Genomic DNA, 23187 nt, shown 5'->3' with positions numbered 1-23187 from the left:
CTGCCCAGCCCTTGAGCCAATGTGGGCCCAGCCTTAAAGGCCATCAGGAGTCCCTTGCCCACTAGTCAGCTGGGTCTTCAAATCATCAATTGCCCTTAAATCTGGTGTGCCCAGTGCACAGGGGTATTTAGCCCCTAGGTACATAGGGAGGCATTAGGCTGCCACCTCAGTAGCTGTTACTTTGAGTCTAACTGCCCTCTGTTCAGCTACCTGGTTCTTAATTTTACCCCAGGTTTGTTGTCTAGTCCTAGAAGCTAGCCCCATTGTTCAAGCCCCTTGCATCTCTTTCTTACATTCCTTGCATTGTACGTACAGGATATAACATCTCCCTGACCTGCATATTGCTTTTGCTAGCCCTCACACTGACTTAGAGTGCCCTTTCAAATCTATGACTTAGATGCTCATCAGATGCCAAAAAGTGCAGTTATCTAGAAAGCCCACCCAGACTGCTAGAATGTAATATTAAGTGAATCAGATGCCACTTCACTCCGGCTCTTGGATTTAATGGTTTGGGCTGCCAGCCTCTTCCTCCAGGGAGCCAGCTGTCCTATCCTAGGTGATTTCTCTGAGAAGAGTCTCAGCAAGCTGTTCTTCCCCCAGCACAGGCTTTTGGAATCTCATGGCCCTGCCAAGACATGTAGTTATATCATTTCCTGAGATGGGGCCTTTCTTGGATTATTAAATTGTCGGAGTTAACAAGAATGAAACATCAGGTCTTGCCCATCAGACTGGCAAAAATGAACATGATTAGCAATGCATGGAAAGGGTATAGGGAAACAGACCCTCTCAGAGAGCATTCGTGAGAGTGTACATTAGCACACCTTTTTACTTTTTTGGAGGGCAGCTTGAAAATAATGTCAACATTTTTACCTCAGCAATTTTTCTTCCAGGAATTTATCAAGGAATAATTGAACAAATTTTCAAAACTACATATGCAAAAGAATACTCTTATAGTAATGTTTCTGGTAGCAGAAAACTATATAGGATTTGTTAGATAATTTTAGTGATATCCACACAAAGCAACACAGCACAGTTGTTAAAGAGCTTGTTATAAAGCAACATGCATTAATATGGAAAGATGTCCACACCACGTTGCTGAGAGAAGCAATTTGCACAATAGCTTGTCTAAGATAATCCCAGTAAATAGATTTCATATATGTGTAAGGAGGAGGGGGAAGTATGTATACATATACATGTATATGCACACACATGCATGCACTTCAGGGAAGTCACAATCTAGCAGTGATGGCAGACACATAAAAAAAGACAATTATGGAATTGCATGGCATACAGTTCATTAAAGAAATAGAAAGAGTGGTTCAAGGAAGTCTTCCCAAACAGAGTGACAGCTAAGCTGAGAGCTGAAGGATCAGTTGAGAGGTTGTTGGGGAAGATGCAGAGATCCTAGTAAATGGTTGGGTCTGTAGGCTGTAAAGCATAGCTGTGACCTAGGTGTGGAGAATCTTCAGGTCTAACCACCAAGATCACTGGCCACAAGCCACAGAGGCTGCAGGAAGCATCAGTGAGATGAGTCATATAGTTAGGCCACTGGGCAAAAGGTAGACTTGGTGGGAGGGGTCGTGGGGTGGGGAGAGCATTGAACTTTGACCCCATGCCCATTGTGTGAGTTACAGAGAGGCTCCACCTTTTTCAAACAACTTTCAAAGTTCTCTTTCCCTTACCTGCCCTGCTGTGCCCTGCAGCAAAATGACACTTGGTCACACAATCCATTCCATAGTTAAACTTGCACTTTATTAAAATTGCTCTGAATAACTCTGGGGGGAAAATTGTATCCGTCTCCATTCATCTTCAATGGCTTTTACACCTCACTCGACATACCTGTCTCCTTTGATTAAATCTCCATTAGGGCTCTGTTCCATATTCAGCAGCTCCATAAGCCAATTAACCCACCATTCCATAGGTTAGGACAAAGAACAGTGCTTCTTCAGAGAGGGAGAGAGAGGAAGAAAAAAAGAGAGAAAGAGAGGGGAAGGGAGGGAGAAAGCATAAGACAGGAAGAGAAACTTATCTCCCCTGCTTTGGCTACAGCTAACCGGTGTTTATCATTATACTCTCATTTCCCCACATTTAATCTAAAGGAGATGGGAGGGACATTGCCAGCAAGATGCAGTGTCAGGCCTGGAAAATCCATGCTTGGCTTATTCATTATGCCAGACTCCATAGATGACAAGATGCAATTTCTTTTCTTCTTGTTCTTCTTCTTGTTCTCCTTCTCTTCTTTTTTTTTTCTTTCTTTCTTTTTTTTCTTTTTTTTTTTTTTTTGTAGAGACAGGGTCTCACTATCAACGGTCTTGAACTTCTGGACTCAAGCAGTCTTTCTACCTGAGCCTCCCAAAGTGCTGGAGTTACAGACAGGAGCCACCACGCCTGGCCGAGATGCAATTTCTTAGACTGCATGGCATTTGGGACCTGCTCAAACCTCTCAACGCCTTCCTCATCTTGCTCAACTAGAACCCTCAAGAATGCCTACTTGTAGGTTTGGCCCCTCCAGACCCTGCCCAGGTCTGCATGTTAGAAGGCCATCTCCACTAGTGTGAATCTAGTCTAGTGTCATGGCCCTAAGCCTGGCCACAGTGGATGTGGAGGCAGGGCCTGGTTGTTCACAAATCCTCAAGTTATTCCCTGACCATGAACTTCCCCCCTCATCTCCACTTACTGGAACATGTTATAGGATTGACTTCCGTGTGGAGACTTGGCCCACATTTGAATCCTCTTTAAGGGCTGGAGCTCCTACATGCTTTTGATTTGCCAGCTGGTCGTCAGGGACCCTATCCCTTACCTGGTTCTGCTAGATCCTTTTCCTGGGAGGTGGGCCCAATTCCCAGCTCCTGAACATGGAATGAAGTTCTGCCCTGAACAGTCAGCATCTGTCCACATTTTGGTGTTGTCTGAAGTTGGAGAATCCAGCTGATTCCCAGTGCCCCATTGACTGACTGCATGCATACCACTTATTTGGGACCCTAAATGTCCCAACTACCTGGATCCATGGCTGGACTGAATGAAGTGATCTTGAACAAGGATTCATGTCAAGCCTGTTCTGAGCCAGATGCTCATGATTAGGGTACGGTGGCTCAGAGTCGAAAGGCAGAGGTAGGATGGGAGGTCAGCATAAGCCCAAGATGAGAGGACAATCTGATTCAGACCAGAGTTCATCCAGCTGCTTAGAAAGGATCTACTCATCCCAGTCTGCCTACCTCACACGGGGATAATGGGAGCAGAAAATGCCTAGCAGGCTGTCCAGACTGCTCTGTCCTCTAGCGAGTGGCCTTGGGAAGATGCTTTCTGTTGTTTGCACACAGAAGTAAGGTTTGAAGGGAGCCACGGGGCCCACGGGGCGGTGATAGCATCTGTGTGAATCTCCTCCAGCCTGGGCAGAAGGGGTTTGCATGGGCAACTGGAATCCTTCAGCCTAGTCCTCTGACTGGGTGATGAAAGCCCAACCACTGTTCCCAGAGCAGCAGGGATATGTCTGTGCCCCCTGGCCCACTCAGCCTTTTCCCAGGCCTTCTACCCTTGATTCACACAGACTTGCCGACCAAGGTGGGGCTCTGGTCTTGGTTTGCTGGTCTCCTCTGCTTTGCCCCTGATTACACTTTCTGGACCAGGGCTCTTGAGACCCTGAACATTTCCATAGGTGGGGGCTTGTGCATAATTCTGTCCCTGGAGCTTAGGAATTTTTGACCTTTTATTGGGATAGCCCAGAGGCACCCCTCTTCCATCTTAGTGTTTGCTCTCCCCACCCCCTACTTCCTTTCAGACTGGATGCGTCCCAAATATTATATGCTCACCCCCTGTGGCTCAAGTTAACCTCCTCCTGGGATCCATTCTATCTGCTGCAGCTGCCCATGAAACCAGTGAGCTCAAAGGCAGCATTAGTACAAGTACGGCTTCTGGAAAGGAGGTGACTCTCTCCAAGCTGAGACTTTGTACCTTTGGAGGGTGTGTGGTATTTAGTCTTGGAAGCCATCAAAGGAAGAGCAAGACAGATGAGCTGCAGTGCACATGGTGATGGTGAGGGTGTTGGAGAGTGGAGGGTAGGGGCAGGGTTACACAGGGTTTTGCTGTCACAGTTACCTGACTTTCCATCTCAGCTCTGTTGCATACCAGCTATAGGATTTGGGGGAAGTTAGTTTATCTCTTGAGCCTCGGTATTCCCAGTCATAAAATAGGAAGAACCAGGTCTACTTCAGAGGGTTGTAGAGAAGATCAGATGAGATCATGTACTTTATCTGGCACTCAGTGAATGTTTGATAAATGATAGCCATTATAGTGAAGGTAGCAGAAAGACTCAAAACCATTTTTATTAGAAATGTTTGGGAGAACCTGGATGATCAACCTAGAAAAGCCTGGGTAGGACATGACACTGGAACTATGCTCAGAGAAAGGGATTAGAATTGATGGAGCACCTGGTGTACTTGACATCTAGAGAGGATCACATTTAACAATCCCCTCCCCTATCCAACAAGACTTTTTTCAGTAATAAACATAAAATGAAACAAATGCCAATGGCCACAAAGGAAGAGCAGCAGTGAAAATTTTCTTTTATTAAACTTAATGTATATAGTCATAGCAGTAAAAAATACAAAGAATATTGTAGAATAAAAGAGAAAAAAGTAATGGATTAATATTTTTATTATGTTAGTGTAGCTTTTGAGAAAAGGACAAACATATCTACATTCTGTTGCAATAATAAATAATAACATTACAGTTTTATTTTCCTGATTAACTCTTCAGTTAAAAAACAATTAGCACTTGAAAAAGAATGATGAATTTCAGCTTTAAAGATATTATTCAAATTCAATGCACATAAACTAAAAATTACACGTACTGAACAAAAAAATAATTGTAGTTCTCACCGTTTCACTGTTTTAAGTTAAAAAAAAATTTCAAGGGCTCACATAGAACATTATGATTGAAGAAACTAATTTTCTGTTTTTTTGTTTTGTTTTTGTCTTCATCATTATGATAGTTATTTCAAATTTACCGTTTAAACTCAGGAATATGTAAGTACCACAGGAGTTGGAGACATGAACCGTGCTTGAAACAAACTGGAATGGATTCAAATCTTAAGAATTTTCTCTTGAAATGAGCATGTATAGCTGAGTTTGCCTGTGTTGAGGTCAGTTGTATAACTGGGACTTCTCCAAATTAGTGCCCATGTAGAATACAATGTCATTAAAGGGTAAGTAATAAAAATGTGCCAAATGGAAGCTTATTACATCTATTATCATTATTATTAAAACTCAATAGCATAACCATAATAATTGCTTAGTACTTGACCAATAAAAGCTTCTGTTAAAGAGGAGGATTTTACCACTAACATTGTTTAGAGCTGCCAGAGTATGGTGGTAATAATTAAATGCAGACCGGCTTTTCGTCTGTTTTATTATTGTTTTCACAGTCTCTACAGACAACATTCCCCCTATTTTCTGCACCAGGGGGGCAACTGCTTCCTGACACCACCCTTGTTGTGCTCTGATTAGAGGGGTGACCCCAAGGAAAAGCAAGCTTAGCTGAGGCTCAGTGTAGGGGAGAGTGTTCCGACTGCCAGAGCTCTCCAAGATGGAATGGGCTGCCTTTGGAGGTAGTAAATCTCCTGTCACTAAAGGTGCTCAAGCATAAGATGGCCTTTAAGGTCTTTCCAGCCTGGAGACTCAGTGACTCCATGAATCAGGAATGACAGAGCCTCCTTCAGTCACTGGGAGAGAGTTGGGGACTTAGCTGTGTCTGGGACTGGTGTATAAGCTATGTTCCACAGAGGTACAACCCCAAATTCTAGAGCCAGCTCCACCCCTATCCCCACTCCCACCCCCACAACCTCTGCTTTTGCCAATAAAGGCAGCACTGTCCACGGCCAGAGACGAGAAAATTCCTGATTGCTGGCCAGAGCAAAGGGAGACCAGCTGGAGTGGTCTGCAGGGTCATCATAAAGAAGATGGTTAATGAAATTGTCTAGATAATGCCTCTTCTCTGGCTTAAGTCATCTCTGCTCTCTGGTGCTCCTCCTGCCAGCTGGGGGAGGGCTGATGTGTTTCCTGCTGTTTGCATCTCAGAGGGATGAAGCAATTTTGGAGAAAGAGTATTGACCCTAAATTCCAGTCATACTTTCATCTCCCTGTGGGAGGTTCCCATTATCTCTTTAGTATAAAACACATTATTAATGGATTATGCTTTCAATAGGTAAAGGTCTTTTTAAAAACGATTTTAATAATTCCAACCTGGATTTCCTTTTCAGAAATACTATTTTCATGGCTATGAACATCAACATATAGAGAATGGGTCACTACCAAGGAAGGCACCCAAATGTGTTTGTTTCATCCTGAGGAAACCCACTCATCTCTTATATGTACTCAGCAAGTGTTTGCTGGCACCTGCTCCGAGTCACAGGGTGTGCTGGGTACTGGGCGCTCAGAGATGTGGAAGGAGGCTGGACATTCAAGGTAATGCACCCATACCCGCCTCGGGGACTCGAACATGAAAAAAATAAAAGATCACAGTGCAAGCTGATAAATACTCCGATAGAGGGGTGGGAAGAAATGCTTCAGGGGGAGTTCAGTGGATTGGTGAAGTTTGCTTTATTCATTTAACCAGATAAAAATGGGTTCTGGATACATTCAGCAAAAGACGCTTTGGAAGGCAAGAAAGATCTTGATCGCTAAGCTTATATGCTTGATCTATGCTACCCAGAGGGCCTCTGGCTAATTCACTGAACTTAAAGATGAGAGATATAATTTTCTTTTACAAAAAGACAAGTTTTCCAAATTTGCTGACCTTTCCAGTGATGACAGGTAGCTGTTGCTATTAGATATTTTTGAAAAAGTAAACATCTGTAATCTGCCCTTTCAAGTTAAAGGCGATATTTTTTAACAATGAGTGAGAAAGGAACTGTTTTTTTCAAATGGGTTTGTGTGCACAGAAGGAAGAACATTTAAAAATGGATGTTTGAAGTGATTCCACCATTACATGATCTTATTGCCTAAAATTTTGTCAGAATGTCATTTATAAACACAGTTATATCTGTGTTCTATAAAAACTCGGAAACAGAATTTTCTAAAGTGTTAAAAAATCTCCTACATAGAAAATCCTGGAGGACATTGTATGCATTTGTTTAAAATATATAAATGCCATGACTTCCAACTCCTTTGCAGAAATGAACAATTGTACGTGGAATATGGAGCTCTATAGTAGGCACATGTTCATATCTTTTGTATAATTGGTAGATGGGATTGAAAATGAGTCTAACATAGAAAGTGCAGGCAAAAGTATGCCTTCCACTGTGATCTCCATGCCTTTTGCATGCCTTTCAGCCTAAGTCATGAAAACTGTGTACTAAATAAACATACTTTCAACTTGACCTTCAAACAATTATATCAGAAAGTGTTAAGCTAAGATTTTTTTAAAGTATCAAAGCATTTATGAAGAGCAATTACATAGCTCTCATTATTTTAATGGTTGAAAACTATATTATATATATAAATATATAAAATGTTTTATGATTTTCAACCATATGTATTTTCCCCCTTAAAATTTTCTACTTTTTGTGCAAAATTTCCATGATACTTAGCACATTATAGGTGTCTAATTTATACGTAAATAAATAAGCGAACATGTTTATGATGAAGTTGTATTCTCAAAAAGTTTTGATGGATGGGATGTTGATCGTGAAATTGGGAAACTTCTCCCACACTCAATGGGGTCACCCGAAAGGAAATTAACATATGGGAGTGACAGGACATGTTTTTGTCTTAGAGAGGAGAGGTTTGCAACAATGTGGAAAATGACCGGAATCAAGGAGACCAGTGAAAAGAGTGTGATAGCTGGTGCCATGTGATGAAGGTCTGAATTCAGGCTGAGAAAGTGGGATGGGAGAAGAAGCTGATTAGGAGCAACCCCTCTCCACCTGCTGCACCTGCCTAAGTCACATTCTATTCATCCATCACATCTCGTTTTCTTGTCATCTACACCAGGAAGCCTTCCCTGATTTCCCAGGCTGGTGTGAGTGCCTCTCCTTTGGGCTCCAACAGCACTTGTGTTTTTTGCAGTGTTGCTCTCATCACACTGTTTCGTAATTGTTTCTTTACTTGTCTGCCTGCTCCTCTGTGCACCAGAAGCAGAGAGTTAGTTAGTACCTCACTTTTGTTTCTGATTCATGGTAGATACTCTGTTAATACCGCTGAATGAACAATGCAGAATTTGACAAGATTGACCAGACATTGAGGAAGTAAAGAGAGGTTGGGAATTTCCAAGATCAAAATTTTCAAAACAGAGTTGTTATAACCGAGATCATGGACACGTTTTCTTTGCCTTCATGTTGCCCTCAAAACTTTTTAATTAGCTGCCAATCCTAAAAATTTAGAAGATTTCATATTAATATCTGGATTTCCAGCTTCTTTTAAAAAATCGGAAGAGCAGGCAACACTGGGTTCATATTACTGATATGGCAGCATCAGCTGGAGTTGGTGATCTGCTGCCCCTTTTAGCTGGGGCATGCATGCCTCCTTGCAACCCAGCACTCTTCATTTGAGTTACTTGCCTGGCCTGATCAAGCATTTTAGCTAGTGATGTCTGCTTTCTGAGGGTGTGCATTTTAAAAGCGGCAATGCTTCATACAAGAAACAAAACTACCAAGCAGGTATTCAAGCACCTGAAGAGAAAATATTTTATGGAAAAGGAACATTCTGCTTCCTAAAAATTATATGAGAGGTATGATCATTTGTAGATCAAACAAATCTGCTTATCAGCCTCCCAAGGAGTATACTCCTTTTTATTTGTAACTAGCCCTGCCTCTCACAGAACCTTCAAAGTAAAAATTGCTTCCTCCCTCCTAAAGAGAGGTGGCTTTACATCCTTTCTCTCTGACAAAGTGAGCTGGTCACTTTTTGAATCCTTTCATGGCACTGGATCGCCTAACTCCAGGATTCCCTTGCTTTCATTCTAAAATAAGAGAAACAAGGTCAAGGAACAGAGAAGACTGTTTCCTTCCTCACTCCCTGTTCCAGGGAAATCTGTCCCAGTCTGGGTTTTCCTGAAAGCAGAGCTTGAGACATGGGCATATGTATATGAGTATTTTGGTGAGGAGTATGATGCCAGAGAAGAGAAGTGAAGGATAGAGGAGGGGAGGCAGGGAAAAGAGAGTCAACATAAAGATGCATTATCAGGCTGACCACTACTGCGGTTGACTGGTTGGTTGATCCCCCAAGACCATCTGACTAGGGATAGAACGAGGGAAGTATTTGTACATTATCTTCTCATTACTCATTGCTCAAAAGTTGGCCTCACAGGGTATTACTCTGCCACACTTCTAGGTCACGCATGCCTAGGTACTGAGTGCATTTCCACAGTATCCCACACTGCAATACCAACTGAGAACCTCAGGATGGGAGGCAAAAAGTGCATGGTATAGGCCTAGGGTAAGTCTAGGCCTAGGTTGAGACCAGCCTGGCCAAGATTTCACCTAGGCCTTTACACAAAGCAGCACTCTTTTTTTTTTTTTTAATTATATTTTAAGTTCTGGGATACAGGTGCGGATCGTGCAGGATTCTTACATAGGTAGACACATGCCATGGTGGTTTGCTGCATCCATCCCCCTGTCATCTACATTAGGTATTTCTCCTAATGTTATCCCTCCTCAATCCTGCCACCCCTGCTAACCCTCCCCTAGCCCCGCCACCTCCAAGATCAGCACTCTTAAGCTGCTCTGTGTAAAGCTGAGTAGGGTTCTTTGGGATGTTGAGATAAATGAAATCTCTTCTGGAGACTACCCTGTGACAGACAACTGGCGAGTCAACCTGTTTCCAGCGCAAGCAAAGGTGTGCTGCTGTCCTTCCCGTGTAAAGACAAACTGCTTTTGATCATCCTAACTGAAAAATATCCAGAATAATATATTTGACAAATTAATAATCACATACAAATACTAGATAATATGTTGGTCTGCTCAGTAAAGATACTGCGTGGCACCTGGGGTTGGGACTCCCACCGTGTTATGTGTAAGGCAGTTCACCTTTACCTGCCATGTGCCGTTTTCTTGAGAAAGTAGAATTGCAGAGGAGAACATCCTCACATTTTTGTGGTGGCATTGATCTCCACAATTCTTCTAAGGGTACAGGATAACATCTGATTCACTACTCTATTGGGATACTGGAGTTATATATCAAGGGTTTTTTATGGGCAAGATAGATAGAGAGATAACCAAGTATGGCTTCCTTTGTGTAAAGTTAGAGGCTTCCACTTGGTCCTTATTACAGTAATGACAGTTTATAGGCTACAGAGAAATAATGTCCCCGAGCCTTCTGACCGCTTCCTTGATACTATGCCAGAGCAATACCAGAATTCTTGTCTCATTTATTACAGGCTGTGGTGATGACCAAGCTCCGAGGAGTCACTCGTTAGGAGAGGCTCCGCCAGTTATAGCTAAGTTTCCCCATGTCAACAAATTCTCCCCCATCCTACCTTATATTCCAACTCACCCTCCCTTATAATACCTTTGAGATCCAGTTCCACACATGTTCCCCAAATTCCTGCTTACGCATATAATCTGGGCCCTAATATTTTCTTTTCTTTCTTCAAAAAATTTTTTTTGAGACAGAGTTTTTTATTCTTGTCACCCAGGCTGATGTGCAATGGCACAATCTCAGCTCATTGCAACCTCCACCTCCCAGGTTCAAGCGATTCTCATGCCTCAGCCTCCCGAGTAGCTCAGACTGCAGGCACGCACCACCATGCCCAGCTAATTTTCATATTTTTAGTAGAGACACGGTTTCACTATGTTGGCCAGGTTGGTCTCGAACTCCTGATGTCAGGTGATCCACCTGCCTTGGCCTCCTAAAGTGCTGGGATTATAGGAGTGAGCCACCGTGCCTGGCCCCCTGATATTTTCTCCAGGAGCAGGGACTGCACTTAGAGAGGCTGCACTGAGACCCAACCCTAGTTATTGGTCTGAAGCTAATGAGTGGTGGAAGAGACAGATATTTAGAAGGACAAGCCCTGTTTTGCAAGCACCTGCCTCGGGGGAGGCTATTGCTGGACCTCCAGACTGGGGAAACTATTCTTCTGAGACAAGGGAAGGGGGAGACTTCTGCCAGCCTAGAGTTAAGGCAGATCTGGAGGTTTAAGAGTTCTGGGTTTTTCCATTCAAATGCTCCCACCCCACATTGCAAGATTTCACGCCTTTTCCATCAGGGCCTTGATTTTGATGTAGAAGACCTATTGAAGCTGTATATTTGATTTCCTTTGTAACACTTGTCACCCTTTCAATGAGATCCTGGCCAGGTTTTGGCCCCGTCTGTCTCATGGCTACGGGAAATGAAAGTCACATCAAAGCTTCCATAAAGGCCTTCTGGTTTTCATAGCATAGCTTGAATCTACAGTTGGAGATCTCGTGCCTTTTGTTCTCTTATTTCAAGGTGTTCAGTGCCGTTAACAAAAGGCTGCCCCACTCTAATCTATATAATTATTATTGTCTCTGCACATTCAAGTGCCATAACCACCATAACCCACATCTCACCTTCCAACTAGCTCTTCATCTCTGTCAGCCTCAGGTGGAAATCTTAGTTATCTGGATGCCACTGGGTGTCAGGGGTCATCACCCCTCTACTTCCCACTGACACTGGGGTCCTTATTGCCATTGACTGGTGAGTGATCAAGCACTAAGATCCCATCCTGAGGGGCTGAGTTCCAGGCCACTGTGGGAAACAACCATCTCTTAGGCTGGGACCCTTGAAAGCAGAGCCTTAGACAAAAGCTTATGTACAAGCACATTTTTGAGACTATGATCCCAGGAAGCAGAAGCAAAGGACCAAGAGAGCGGAACCAGGCAGGAGAGCAAGCCAGTGCAAAGATGCATTAACCTGGCTACAGTCGGAAGCCACTGGCCGCTCAGTCCCACAAGACCATCTGAAAAGTCCTCTGAAATGTGTCTCAGCCAACATACTTAGAGGCAGAAGAGGGACATTTATCTACTGATTGCTGTCACCCATGGGTCACAGCATTGCCTCAAGGATATTGATATCGATACCTGCACCTCCTGGCTGTGCGTGTGTGGGTGCTGGGAACGTTTCCCATAGTATCCCACACCAAGGCATCAGGGAGACGCTCAAGGGAGATAGCCAAGAGGTGCAGTGTGTCTCGAGCTAGGAACTGTCAATTTGTAGCTGCATAAAGCTGGCCCAAGCCTGTGCCTACCTGGTCACAGCAGCAGAGGCTGCAATTGGAAACAGATGAGGCCAGGAGGATCTGAGTAGAGCATAGAGGGGTCTGTATGGTCAGCTTGGCAGGGACTTGCATTAACTGAGCACCATCCAGACCTTGTGGGGATACAGCAGGGAGTCATTGTCTACCTATTAGGCTATGTAAATCTCCTTGAAAGGAAACATGCAGGGAAGCTGTGGGGCATGTGTGTGTGTGTGTGTCTGCATGCTTTGTGTTGCATATGTGTATTTGTGTGGAGAGGCAATGGCAGATGCAGAGGCCTTCAGAGGTGTACTTACCATGTGTCTAATAACACCATCAGAAAGATACCCGCAGAGGGATGCTCATTAAGGGAGCCCAAGCTCCTAGTAACAAGATCACCCAATTGAAGCCAGTTAGCCAGCACAGGGAGAACCAGTTCTCATCTGCTGTTGCTGCTGCAGCAGCAGCTGCTTTAAGAAGCTGAGTGATACTTCAGCAGTTCTCCTCCCTCCCAGATCAATAATGATAATTGGGAACAGAACCTGGCTGAGGAGCATGGACAGAAGGTGGTCAGATGTTGATGATAAATTCTTTGAAGTCCATTTCCCGGAAAGGTCTTTGGTAAGACACGGGCTCACTTCCCTGCCCCCAGCCATGCAGATACTCAAGAAGGGTGTGGACTTCTGTTTGTGCCAGACATATGGGGGATTCTGTGGTGGGGAGAACAGGGGCGGGTGTGATTGAAGGTCAAGATGCAGCCTGATAGGAGGCCCTGAACCAGAGATCAAGAGTCACGCCTTCTCTTTAATTGGAACAAGCTCTTTCTCTTACCCTCACCTTGTGGAGCCCTAGTCACAATATTCTCCAATTTGGGCTTCAGTTTTCTTATCTACAAAGGAGGGCACTGGGCTGGGTTGTTGCTTCCCACCGTATGTTCCCAGTGGCACATGAGATGCCAATTCTCCACACTTACATGGTGCCATAGGCTACCAACTGCTAGGAACCTCCTTTGTTCAAGACATGTGCTGAGCACGCTTTGCTCCTGATCTCATTCAGTGGTTATAGAAAGCTTCTGAGAGTTTTGCTATTATTTCTGTTTTTACAGATGAGAAGCCCGAGGCTGGTAAAGATGAGAATCCAAGGGCAGAAAGCTGTGAAGTGACACAAGTAGGGTTCTTCAAATTCAAGTCTGTCTAACTTCAGAGACTGAAACACTTTAACACTATGCTAGACTGCTGTGTCAGAGTTTTGGAAGGTTACTCATGATGTAATTGGGCAGTGTTTCCCAGTCTTCAAAAAACTCACTTCCTTTTCTGTTAGATATGGAAATCTCACACTTCCCCCCAGAGATTCTGGTATGTTCCCCTAAGGTGGAATACTGACTTGGTGAGAATCACTGGACTAAAGCATCTCTAAAGTTCATTTTAAATCTAATAACTCAGTGAGAGAGTTTGCATAAAACACACAGCCCTTGACAGGTCCTCAGTCTCTGGCAGCTTTTAGTGGTCCATGGCTGCCTGCCTCCCTAGCATCTATTTCTCCCTTCCTTCTTCACAAAAGGATCCCAGATCTCCTATTTGTCCATGTAGATTGGATTTAATCCACTTCCAGCTCAGGGGTGGGCCCTGATTGGCTGAACATGAATGACATCTTCCACACCTGCACATCACATTCTTCCAGCCACAGTTCTAAGGGATGCTCCTGTGACCCAAACTGGTCCAATTAGACAAGAATCCCAGGACTTTGTTCAAAATCTCCTATTTTTGATTGTTGTGAATATATATCTCACCAGGTATATAATAATGTCTCCAAAGGAAAGATCTGGAAAACATTTATGACACTATTTTTACCCAACTGGGAGACCACAAAACCATGAGGAAATAATATGGGTCCTACAAGTTGGATAGGAAGGAGTGACATAGGAGGGGTCTTTCTCCTCATCCCTCTATGTCTCTGCCTCTGCCCTCTGGCCCTCCTTACAGCCGAGCCAACCTAACTGTGCAGTCCCCATCTCTCCCAAAGATCCTAGGCTAGCCTGAGCCGAACGCAGGAACTGTTTAAGAAGCCTCAGCTCCTCTTCACTCCCAGGTGTGAGGGTTAGTGGTGGGGAGTAATGATCACTCTCAGATCACCTTCCAGTGTGATTCAGGGACCCAGAACTGACCCTGAGCCCTTGAAATGTTACCAGAGTCACAGGTTATTTCCTCTTGAGACCCCAAAGTCCCTGCCATAGTTAATAACTCCCCCTTACCCCTGACACCACCACCACAACGTACAACTGGCCTTTACCTTGAACCCTCTTGAAATAAGTTTCCAGGGATTTTTCCAGTTCCCCAGACCTTCAGAGGACTCAGGCTGAGCCTTGCCTAAGACCCTGACCCTGAACTGTACCAGGTACCTGCTGTGTATGGACTGACCTCCTTGCTGATGAGGGATGTCTGCCTGGATATCAGCAAACATTGCCCAATGTTCCTGGGACATCCCTGAGGCTTGAACCAGGACTGGACACTGCTATGCACTGTGTTGCTGTATTTTCTCCCCTCCCCCATCTCTGAAACACTACCACCCAGTGTTTCTATATTCCTCACACCTATGGTCCCAGACTCCTCTGCCCCACCTCTGGCCCTGAAGTACGTCACTGTAAATAAATGAGCACGTATCCCCATGGTGGTGGGTGATGGTGACAGGTATAACCTGCCGAGGACACACTGAGATAGGGGTGGGTTCTGGTATCTCCAGGTGAGAACGTGGGCTGGTACAGGAAGGAAAAACACTTTGAAGGGAGGTGATGGATGCTGGTTCAAGGAACTGGGTTGGGCCGCGTGGGAGCTGGTCTAAGCTGGGAGCAGTTTTTCCTGTTTCCCTGGCTTTAAGACCAGCAAGCTTGAAACAGGGCCTGGCACCGTGGATGGTCACCTCTAGTGCTTTATTTTTATTTCTTATTCTCAATCAACAATTGCACTGCTTTTATTAGCAATCAGCGCTCTGACAGGAGTGCTGACGGCAAGAGACTCGGTGGTGGGTCGGAGTGGTTGGCTCTCAGGCAGAGTTGGCTGAAGGGAGGAGGAGGAATGTTACTCCAACAGGTGGAAGGGAGCAGGTCCTGTGGGGCTGCCGGGTCAGGAAGCTCCGCAGGGGCCTAGGCCAGCAGGGTGGGGTGAGAGGGGCTGCCTTAGCATCCACAGCCTGTTTTCCCCAACCCTGTTCCAGCCCCCTGAGTCTCGGGCAGTCATGGCTTTAAAAGGGACTCAGTTTCTCCTCCAAAGTCTGCAACAGGGTGATATTTCTAGAATGATTCCTTGTTCCTTTTGCCTAGGAAGGATGAAGGCGAATGGACCTCATTTTGATCAGAGACCACAAAATCCAGCGAATGCATTAGACATGGAAGAGCTCCAGGATGAAAAGAGCACACTTCCTTTCGGGAGTGTGGAACCTAGATTATGGCCCCAGTCCTCAGTGGCTGCATTCACTTTCCTTTTCTTTTTGGTAGCCATGAACAGATTTTAAGTCTTGTTACAGCTGGAGAGCCAACCACTTGGGAATCTGAGCAGAAACTCAAATTCTGACTTTTCTGTAGAGCCATTAAAATGAATGGGCCTGGGCTCAGGCCCACCTCTGTCTGCATCCTGGCTCTGCCTCTCATTAGCTGTGTGACCTTGCACAGACGACTTAACCTCTCTGACCCTGGGCCTCTTTATTAGGAATGTGGAAGGTTAGGTGAGAGCCAAGGGGCAAGTTGGCAGAAGAGCCCTGGGCATTCTCCTTTAAAGGCTGGCACAGGTTCAGAGCCCCATTCTGCCACCTAGTGGTGGTATGACCTTGGGCAAGTCACTAAGTCACAACCTCTGGGCCTCAGTTTCCTCATCTGTAAAATGGGGCTGATGACAACTGTAACTTCCTCCTTGGGTCTCTGTTTGTGGCCGAATGTCTGTGAAACACTTAGAATAGTGGGAGGCTTATAGAAGCCCTATCTGAGGGTAGCTAGGTTAGTAATCTCCTAACAATATGCTTGGTATTGTGGGAGATATGATAGGTGTGACAGCAGCCATGACGTCATTAACTAAGAGGTTATTTGGGGTCTGCATCAGAAAGGGAGTGGCCAGCTGTCCTCATCACAATGTCTAGTAGCAAATAAGATTTCCCTCCCCACCTCCCTGGAGTCCTCTATCACTGACCATTAGAAATGGGGCCTCATTGGACACGTTGGATAGGACACGCCAGTTTCCAGTGCCCTCTATGGGATGCCATGCTGCTACAAACCCCCATGGCACCCACTCGGTGGCATTTACCCCAGTCTCTGGTCACTGCCCGTTTACTTGTCTGTCTCTCTTACTGGCCTGTGGGCAACTTGAGGGCAACATCTGTCTCAGTCACTGTGGAGAGATAGCAAGGTGTCTTGGCGAAGTGAAACAGCTGGGCCCTAGTCCTGGCTCTGCCATTTCCTAGCTGTGTGAGAGCTGGTCCTAACCTTCCTTGACGGTGTCCTAACCTTCCTTGAGTGTGCTTCCCCAGACTTCACTATGTCCACACAGTCACCTGGGAATCTTGCTGAACGTGCAGATTCTGATACCGTAGGTCTGGGGTGGATTTGCATCTCCAACAAGATTCCATTTCTATTAGTAGGTGATGGAGGGCTCCAGGGTTGGGGGAAGCAAATCTTTTTTTTGTTCTTTTGCCACCAGATATTATGATGACAGATGGCCACTTGCTATGCTTCAAAGTTTCTTGATGTATAAAAAGTGAAAAACAATAGTATCTCTCTGACAGGGTTGTGGTAAAGAGTAAAGGATTAAATGAGTGCCGGGCAGGTGCTGAGCATTCAATTGGAGTTGGCGCCTTCTACCGTCATTGCTATTGTTGCTGTTACTGCTGTTGTCAACGTATCCTTAGTATCGAGCCCAGTGCCCGGCACCCACTAGACACCCCACAAATATTTATTGAATAAATGACCTCAGCTGGGTGTACCTTCATGTTTTTCACACCCTTGACATTGGCAAGGCTTCTTCAGATATCGAACACTGAACTCTGTTTCTGCTGTGTGACTTGAACTCCCTGGGGAAGATGAATGATTGGGAGCAGACTCTTGAAATCCTCTGAAAAAATAACCTGCCGATTGGAGAAGTCCACATTCATCTCCATCTTTGGGGCCAGGTCAAGGGAGGAACAGGACTTTAAAAAAATATGGTGATTATGGTTTAGGGAAGCAGACCTTTAGGATCCAGTAAGTACAATCTGGGTAAAACAAATATTGCTCATTTACATGTAAGGGGAAAGCACAGGGCAGCGTCTCCATCCAGCATGAACGTGTCCTCTTGCTCTTGAACAACATACTGTGCTTTCAGAATTTTGTTCTTTTTCATCCAGGATCAACGGCTGCAGGAAGAAATGAGAGGATCTCCGTATCGAGGCCTTAGCTTCTACGTCTGTTCTCGAAGTGGTTGGAGTGCAGATTTCTGATTCTGTGCCCAGCATCCAGGGACGCAGTACATATATATTGGGAGTGGTGGTGGGTGATTGAGGTATGTTACTTCCAGACAAAAACGTGTCTGCAGAGGGATAGCAAAAGCATCTTACAGTGGCAGAAGCCCTGTGTGTACAGGTGTCGCCGTTCTTCAGTTGTTCAGGCAGGCTCAGACAGATCCTCTGCTTCTCTTAATTTGAGACACTCATTTTCCCAAGAACTTTGAGCTGAAGGTTCTTTGCTGTGTCCCCTACCTGGCTGTGAGAACTTTGAGGATAATTATCCTATTTATTAGTTGCTGTGCTCCCAGAGTCTTGCATGGAGCCTGGCACATAGTCAGTGTTAGTAAATGCTGATGTAGATTGAATTTTGCAAGGATCTGCAGCCCTGAGCAGAGGGGATACTTCTTGGAACTCACTGTGGGCTACATTGAGGGTTAAGGACTGGGGCTGGGAGGCAGCAATTCCAGAGTGATAACCACGGTAGTTACCATTCATGAGAGCCTCCATGTGCCAGCCTCTAAGCTAGGCCCATGATATGCATTACCTCTTGTCCCCACTTTACAGAAACTAAGGCTCAGAGAAGTTAAGTAACTGGCTGAAGGTCAAAGACTCAATATGTGTTGGAGTCAAATGAATGTGTTTTCTTCCATTTCCCTAATTTACTCCACTAATGACGGTACTTAAATTGTAGGCTAGGAATTAAAACAGTAGAAGTCTGACTTGAGAGGGCAGAACCCCTGTGTGTGAATGCCTGAAAATCAGTCATGGGTAGAAAGCACAATTTTGCAGCAGAGCTCCAGGGGAGGGAGGAGCCGTGGGCAGGTCGACATGGGCTCACTCTGACCACTCTCCAACAGTGAAAGCAAGTTCTTGCGGTATTCAGGGATATTACTGAATAATTTTCAATACAAAAATGTGTGCTAGTGAACTGCAGAACCTTTATATCCACCCAAAACATAGTTCGGGGGTGCAGGGTGGGGAATTTGGAAAGTAAATAGTTTGGAAAGCTGCATCCAATCGTCTCTCTTGAAGACTCACAGTGCACCCTAGCCTGTTAACTATTTCGAGAAGTCCTGGGAAGAGAATGCTTGTTTGCCTTTCTTGAATCCAGTGTTGCCCACGTTTATCTGACTAGTGAGCAGTGCTTTTTTTAAAGTGACACTTTTTAACATTCGGAGGCAGTAATATTTTACTGAACATTCGGGGAGCCTTCTGTGGAAGTTTGGCCTGGAATATGTCCTCTGTGTTCCTTCTGGCCCTGTGGTCAAGTGAGTGTGCTGAAAAAGCTTAGTGACAGAAAAGTCCCACTTAGCCTACTTGTAATGATTTCCTAAACTGGGCAGATAACTCATCTGAGTGGCCGAGGTGATAAGCTCCCAGGAGGAGAAGATGCTGGAGGAAGTGCCACGTGTCCTGCGTCTAGGTTCCGCTTCACCTCCCAGCAAGGTGACGCTGATAGCGACGTTTTCCTTGGTTGTTGAATTTTCCATCCTGCAATTATGTCTTAAGCCATAGATAAAATTTACAGCCACGTTTCACTCAAGATAAACCTAACATCATCATAATACAGAAGATTAATTCATTGGGGAAAAATCCTCTTGGCTTAAAGAGAAGTCAACACTTAGAACTTGTAGAAGGGGATTTCTTCTGTACCACACCCTGTCCTCGAAACTGGCATGTGGAAATGTATGTGGTGCGCTTTAGCACGGACACGTTTGTGCATGTCCCACTGATACATCCACATGTGACCCATAGAGGTTCACTCTTAATGCCCCTAACTCTGAGTTCAGCTCACCCTTTTGGACTCGCTGCAGTCGTTTCTTTCTGAAGTCTTCCTTGACCACCTAGGCATCATCAATTTTTCTCTTCTATGATCATCTTAGAGAGTGTATTCATAAGCTATAATCACGATCATGCTACACAACAAAACCAGAAACTCAATGGCAAATAACAATGGACATTTATTTCTTGTTTTCATGTCTACAGGCCAGCCGGGGGCTGGCTGATCTAAGCGGGGTTTTGCCCTAGGTTAGATTTGGTCTAGGTTTGCCTTATGTGTCTCTCATTCTTCGGGTGTCAGGAGGCCACTGTGAGCCTGATCTGCAGGACAGGATGCCTCTTAAGACATGGGCTTTGACCATACGCCGTTACTGCCACCCATGTCCTGTTGGCCAAAGCCAATTTCCTGACCAAGCCCAAGGTCTGTGGAGTGGAGAAATGCATTTTGAAGGGGAGAGAGTCAATATTTAATGAGCACGATGATATGCCACAGACCATTTGTAGTCATGTGCCTAATTTAGAAGCTTGTTGGGGGGTATCTCTGTGCTCTTAGGAATTGTGTCTGTCAGAGATGGTAATATTGGAGCTGAGCCTTAAAAAATAAAAGTTTCTGGCTGGGCGTGGTGGCTCATGCCTGTAATCCCAGCACTTTGGGAGGCTGAGGTAAGCAGATCGCCTGAGGTCAGGAGTTTGAGAACAACCTGACCAACATGGAGAAACCCCATCTCTTCTAAAAAATACAAAATTAGCTGGGTGTGGTGGCATATGCCTGTAATCCCAGCCACTCAGGAGGCTGAGGCAGAGGAATCGCTTGAACCTGGGAGGCGGAGGTTGCAGTGAGGCAAGATCGTGCCATTTGCACTCCAGCTTGGGCAACAAGAGCAAAACTCCATCTCAAAATAAATAAATAAATAAATAAATAAACAAAAATAAAAGTTTCCTCAAACACCTCTGTGGTGCCTTATGCTCACCACCCACAGTAGCACTGAAGGAAGAAATGGAGTAACATGTGAAGTGCACAGGCAGCACGGGCACAGCCATGCATCCTAGTTCTGCAAGGAGGGTGCCTCCAGCCAGCCCTTGATTGCCTTTCAGTGTTGGAGTTTGTAAGAGTCACGAAGAATTACACTCCTCTCCCCTCAAAGTCCTGAACCAATTAAATATTATACATGGTAGTTTGATGGGGATGAAAAGATGGACTTTATAACTGGTAAAAATGAATTTGAGACTACTTTGGATCTGAAACTAAAGTTTCCTTGATACTTTTCATCTGGACCCTGTAGTCCAGCTGAGGGTAGTTCTGGGTCTTCCTAGTGGACCTTTAGCCAGATGCTTGAAAAACTGTGGCCAGGAAAGAGGCCACACCTGAGGGGGACGTTTACATATGAGAAACATAGACATGGGTGTCAGCCTCTTGCCACCTCAACAATTATGCCAGTCTCTCCTCCACACAAACGAAGGAGAGAAGAGCTAACTGTGAAAGGAAAGATGAAACTCTCTCCCCTCCTCCCCACCTCATCCGAGATGGAAGCTTTCTGTTACAGGGAACGGCAGGAGGTGTGGAGGAAGGAAGAATGACTTTAGTGATGTAGGAAATGGGACTGATGCTGTTTAGAAGGCTGTCATCACTGAGTCAGAGCTTATGGGCTTCTTTATGCACTTGCTAGAAATAGGCCATCAGGCCACTCCTAGTTGCTCCAGGCCACTCCTGGAGCAACTTGTTCTTGTCTCCAAGTCCAGATGGAGAACATCTAACTCCACTCTACTTCATCCCCAATCCCAACCCCAGTCTTCACTCATTTCCAACTGAAACAAGCTACCTGAGTGTGGTGAGTCCACCTGTGTGTTCTTGCCACCTCCCAGGATGCAGTCCCCACAGGGCGAAACACTTGAATTCCTTGTGTAGAAACAGATTCTCTCTCACGCTTTCCTCTCTCCTCTCAGAGGCCAATTTGTTCTGCAGTCATTTCTGCAGAAGTTAGAAATAAAGCGCGGTGACCAGTCAGAGACAAGAGAGGGTGTGGTTGGGCTGAGTCACTTTTCAGAGCTTATGAAAAGCTGCAAACCTGGCGGATGGCTTACACTCTTTCTTCAAGGGTGAGACACTGAGTGAGAGGGTGCAGGAGGGGGCCCCTGGGGAAGGGAGCTCGTATTCAAGGAGGCCTGTGGTGTCATTATTTACAATGTCACACTTGATCCTCCCAATGACCCCATCTCTAGGCTCTGAAATTTAGAAGTTAAGAGCACAGCTTTCAGGCTTGTTCACATACCAGTTGTGTGACCTTGGGCAAGTCTCTGTGCCTCAGTTTCCTCATCTGTAGAATGGTGGTAGAGGAGGATATTAAGAGTAACTACCCCAGAGTAGTGCTGGGAGGATAAAATGATTTAATAGAGGTGATGAGCAGCTGTGGAGATGGCTCCCAGTGATCCCTGTCTCCAGGTATCCATGCCCTTGCTTCTAAGGAAGAGAATATGGCAAAATTGATAGGATGTCTCTTCCAAGATCAGGTTACAAGAGACTGTGACCTCCCTCTTGCTTACTTTCTCTTACTCTCTTCTTACTCCAGTGGAAGCCCACAGCATGTTATGAGCTGCCCAGTGGAGAAACCCACACTACAGGAAACTGTGGATGGCCTCCTCTGGTTGATAGGCAGCTAGGAATGAGGCCTTCATCCAACAGCCCATGAGGAACTGAATCCTGCCAAAAACCACACACATCAGCTTAGAAGCAGATCTTCCCCCAGTAGAGCCTTGAAATGACTGCTGCCTCCACCTGACACCTTAACTGTGGTCTGTGTGAGACTCTGAAACAGGGGACCCGTATTCCTGACCCACAGAGACTTTGAGATAATATTTAATAAATGCTTGTGGTGTTAAGCCACTAAGTTTTAGGGTAATTTGTTAGACAGCGATAGATAACTAACACAATATATTAACAATTCTTAAGACACCACCCAGTGCATAGTAAACCCTCAATAGTTATTGGCTGTCTTTATTATTAAAACCTCAGTTTCACAGATGACACAAATGAGGCTCAGAGTGACTTGCTCAGAGTTGCACAGTTAATACCCAGCAGAATAGGGACTCTGCCCTTGTTCTATCTGACTTCCAGGCCAGTGCTCTCAAAGCATCACTATTTGGAAGACTCAGCTCCTTGAGGTGCCTAGCAGGATCTAGTAGAAAAACAGGGGGCAGATTTCCTTTGAATGACTCCTTAAGGCTGCAGAGGGCCAGGCCTAGGGCTGGGGAGAGCCATGGCCAGCCCATCAGGGAGTCTACACGGGTAGGAGGACTATTTTCTGCACCCAGACTTTGCTAGGGGCTAGGCCTTTTAGCACAAGGGAGAACCAACACATGGCTGAGTCTGTTCCAAGAGCTTGTAAGATGCTGTGGGCTGAGGAATGGACCTCTGGTTTCTCCTTGCCTCCTGCTATAATTTCAATGTGTCCCCCAAAAAGCGTGTGTCAGAAACTTACTCCCCAATTCAACAGTGTTGGGAAGTGGGGCCTAATGGGAGGTGTTTAGGGCATGAGGGTTCTACCCTCATTAATGGATGAATGCTGATTATAAAATGAATGTTTGAGTCTGTGAGTTCATCCTCTTGCTCTGTCTCACAATGCTGTCTTGCCCTTCCACTGTGAGCCATGGGATGATGTAGGAATCATCCCATGACTACTGGCACGGTTCTGGAGGCTGGGAAGTCCAATATTAAGCTATATATTAAATAGAGTTTAATACTGGACTTCCCAGCCTCCA

At 45.2% G+C, this 23187-nt stretch overlaps 1 long non-coding RNA gene across 1 annotated transcript in view; it reads left to right on the top strand.

Annotated features, from left to right (window-relative positions):
* The first annotated feature begins 2292 nt into the window (after positions 1–2292).
* Positions 2293–23187, top strand: part of LOC141580228 (uncharacterized) — a 36413-nt gene continuing 15518 nt past the window's right edge. The window contains exons 1-3 of the long non-coding RNA XR_012512372.1: positions 2293–2493; positions 6257–6461; positions 17554–17708. This is a non-coding gene — a long non-coding RNA (uncharacterized LOC141580228). The remainder of the gene's footprint in view (positions 2494–6256; positions 6462–17553; positions 17709–23187) is intronic.

This window comes from Saimiri boliviensis, chromosome 11 (genome assembly GCF_048565385.1).
Source record: "Saimiri boliviensis isolate mSaiBol1 chromosome 11, mSaiBol1.pri, whole genome shotgun sequence".
NCBI classification, from domain to species: domain Eukaryota; kingdom Metazoa; phylum Chordata; class Mammalia; order Primates; family Cebidae; genus Saimiri; species Saimiri boliviensis.
The sequence above is the reverse complement of the archived record's forward strand: the minus strand, read 5'-3'. Positions and strand labels throughout refer to the sequence as shown.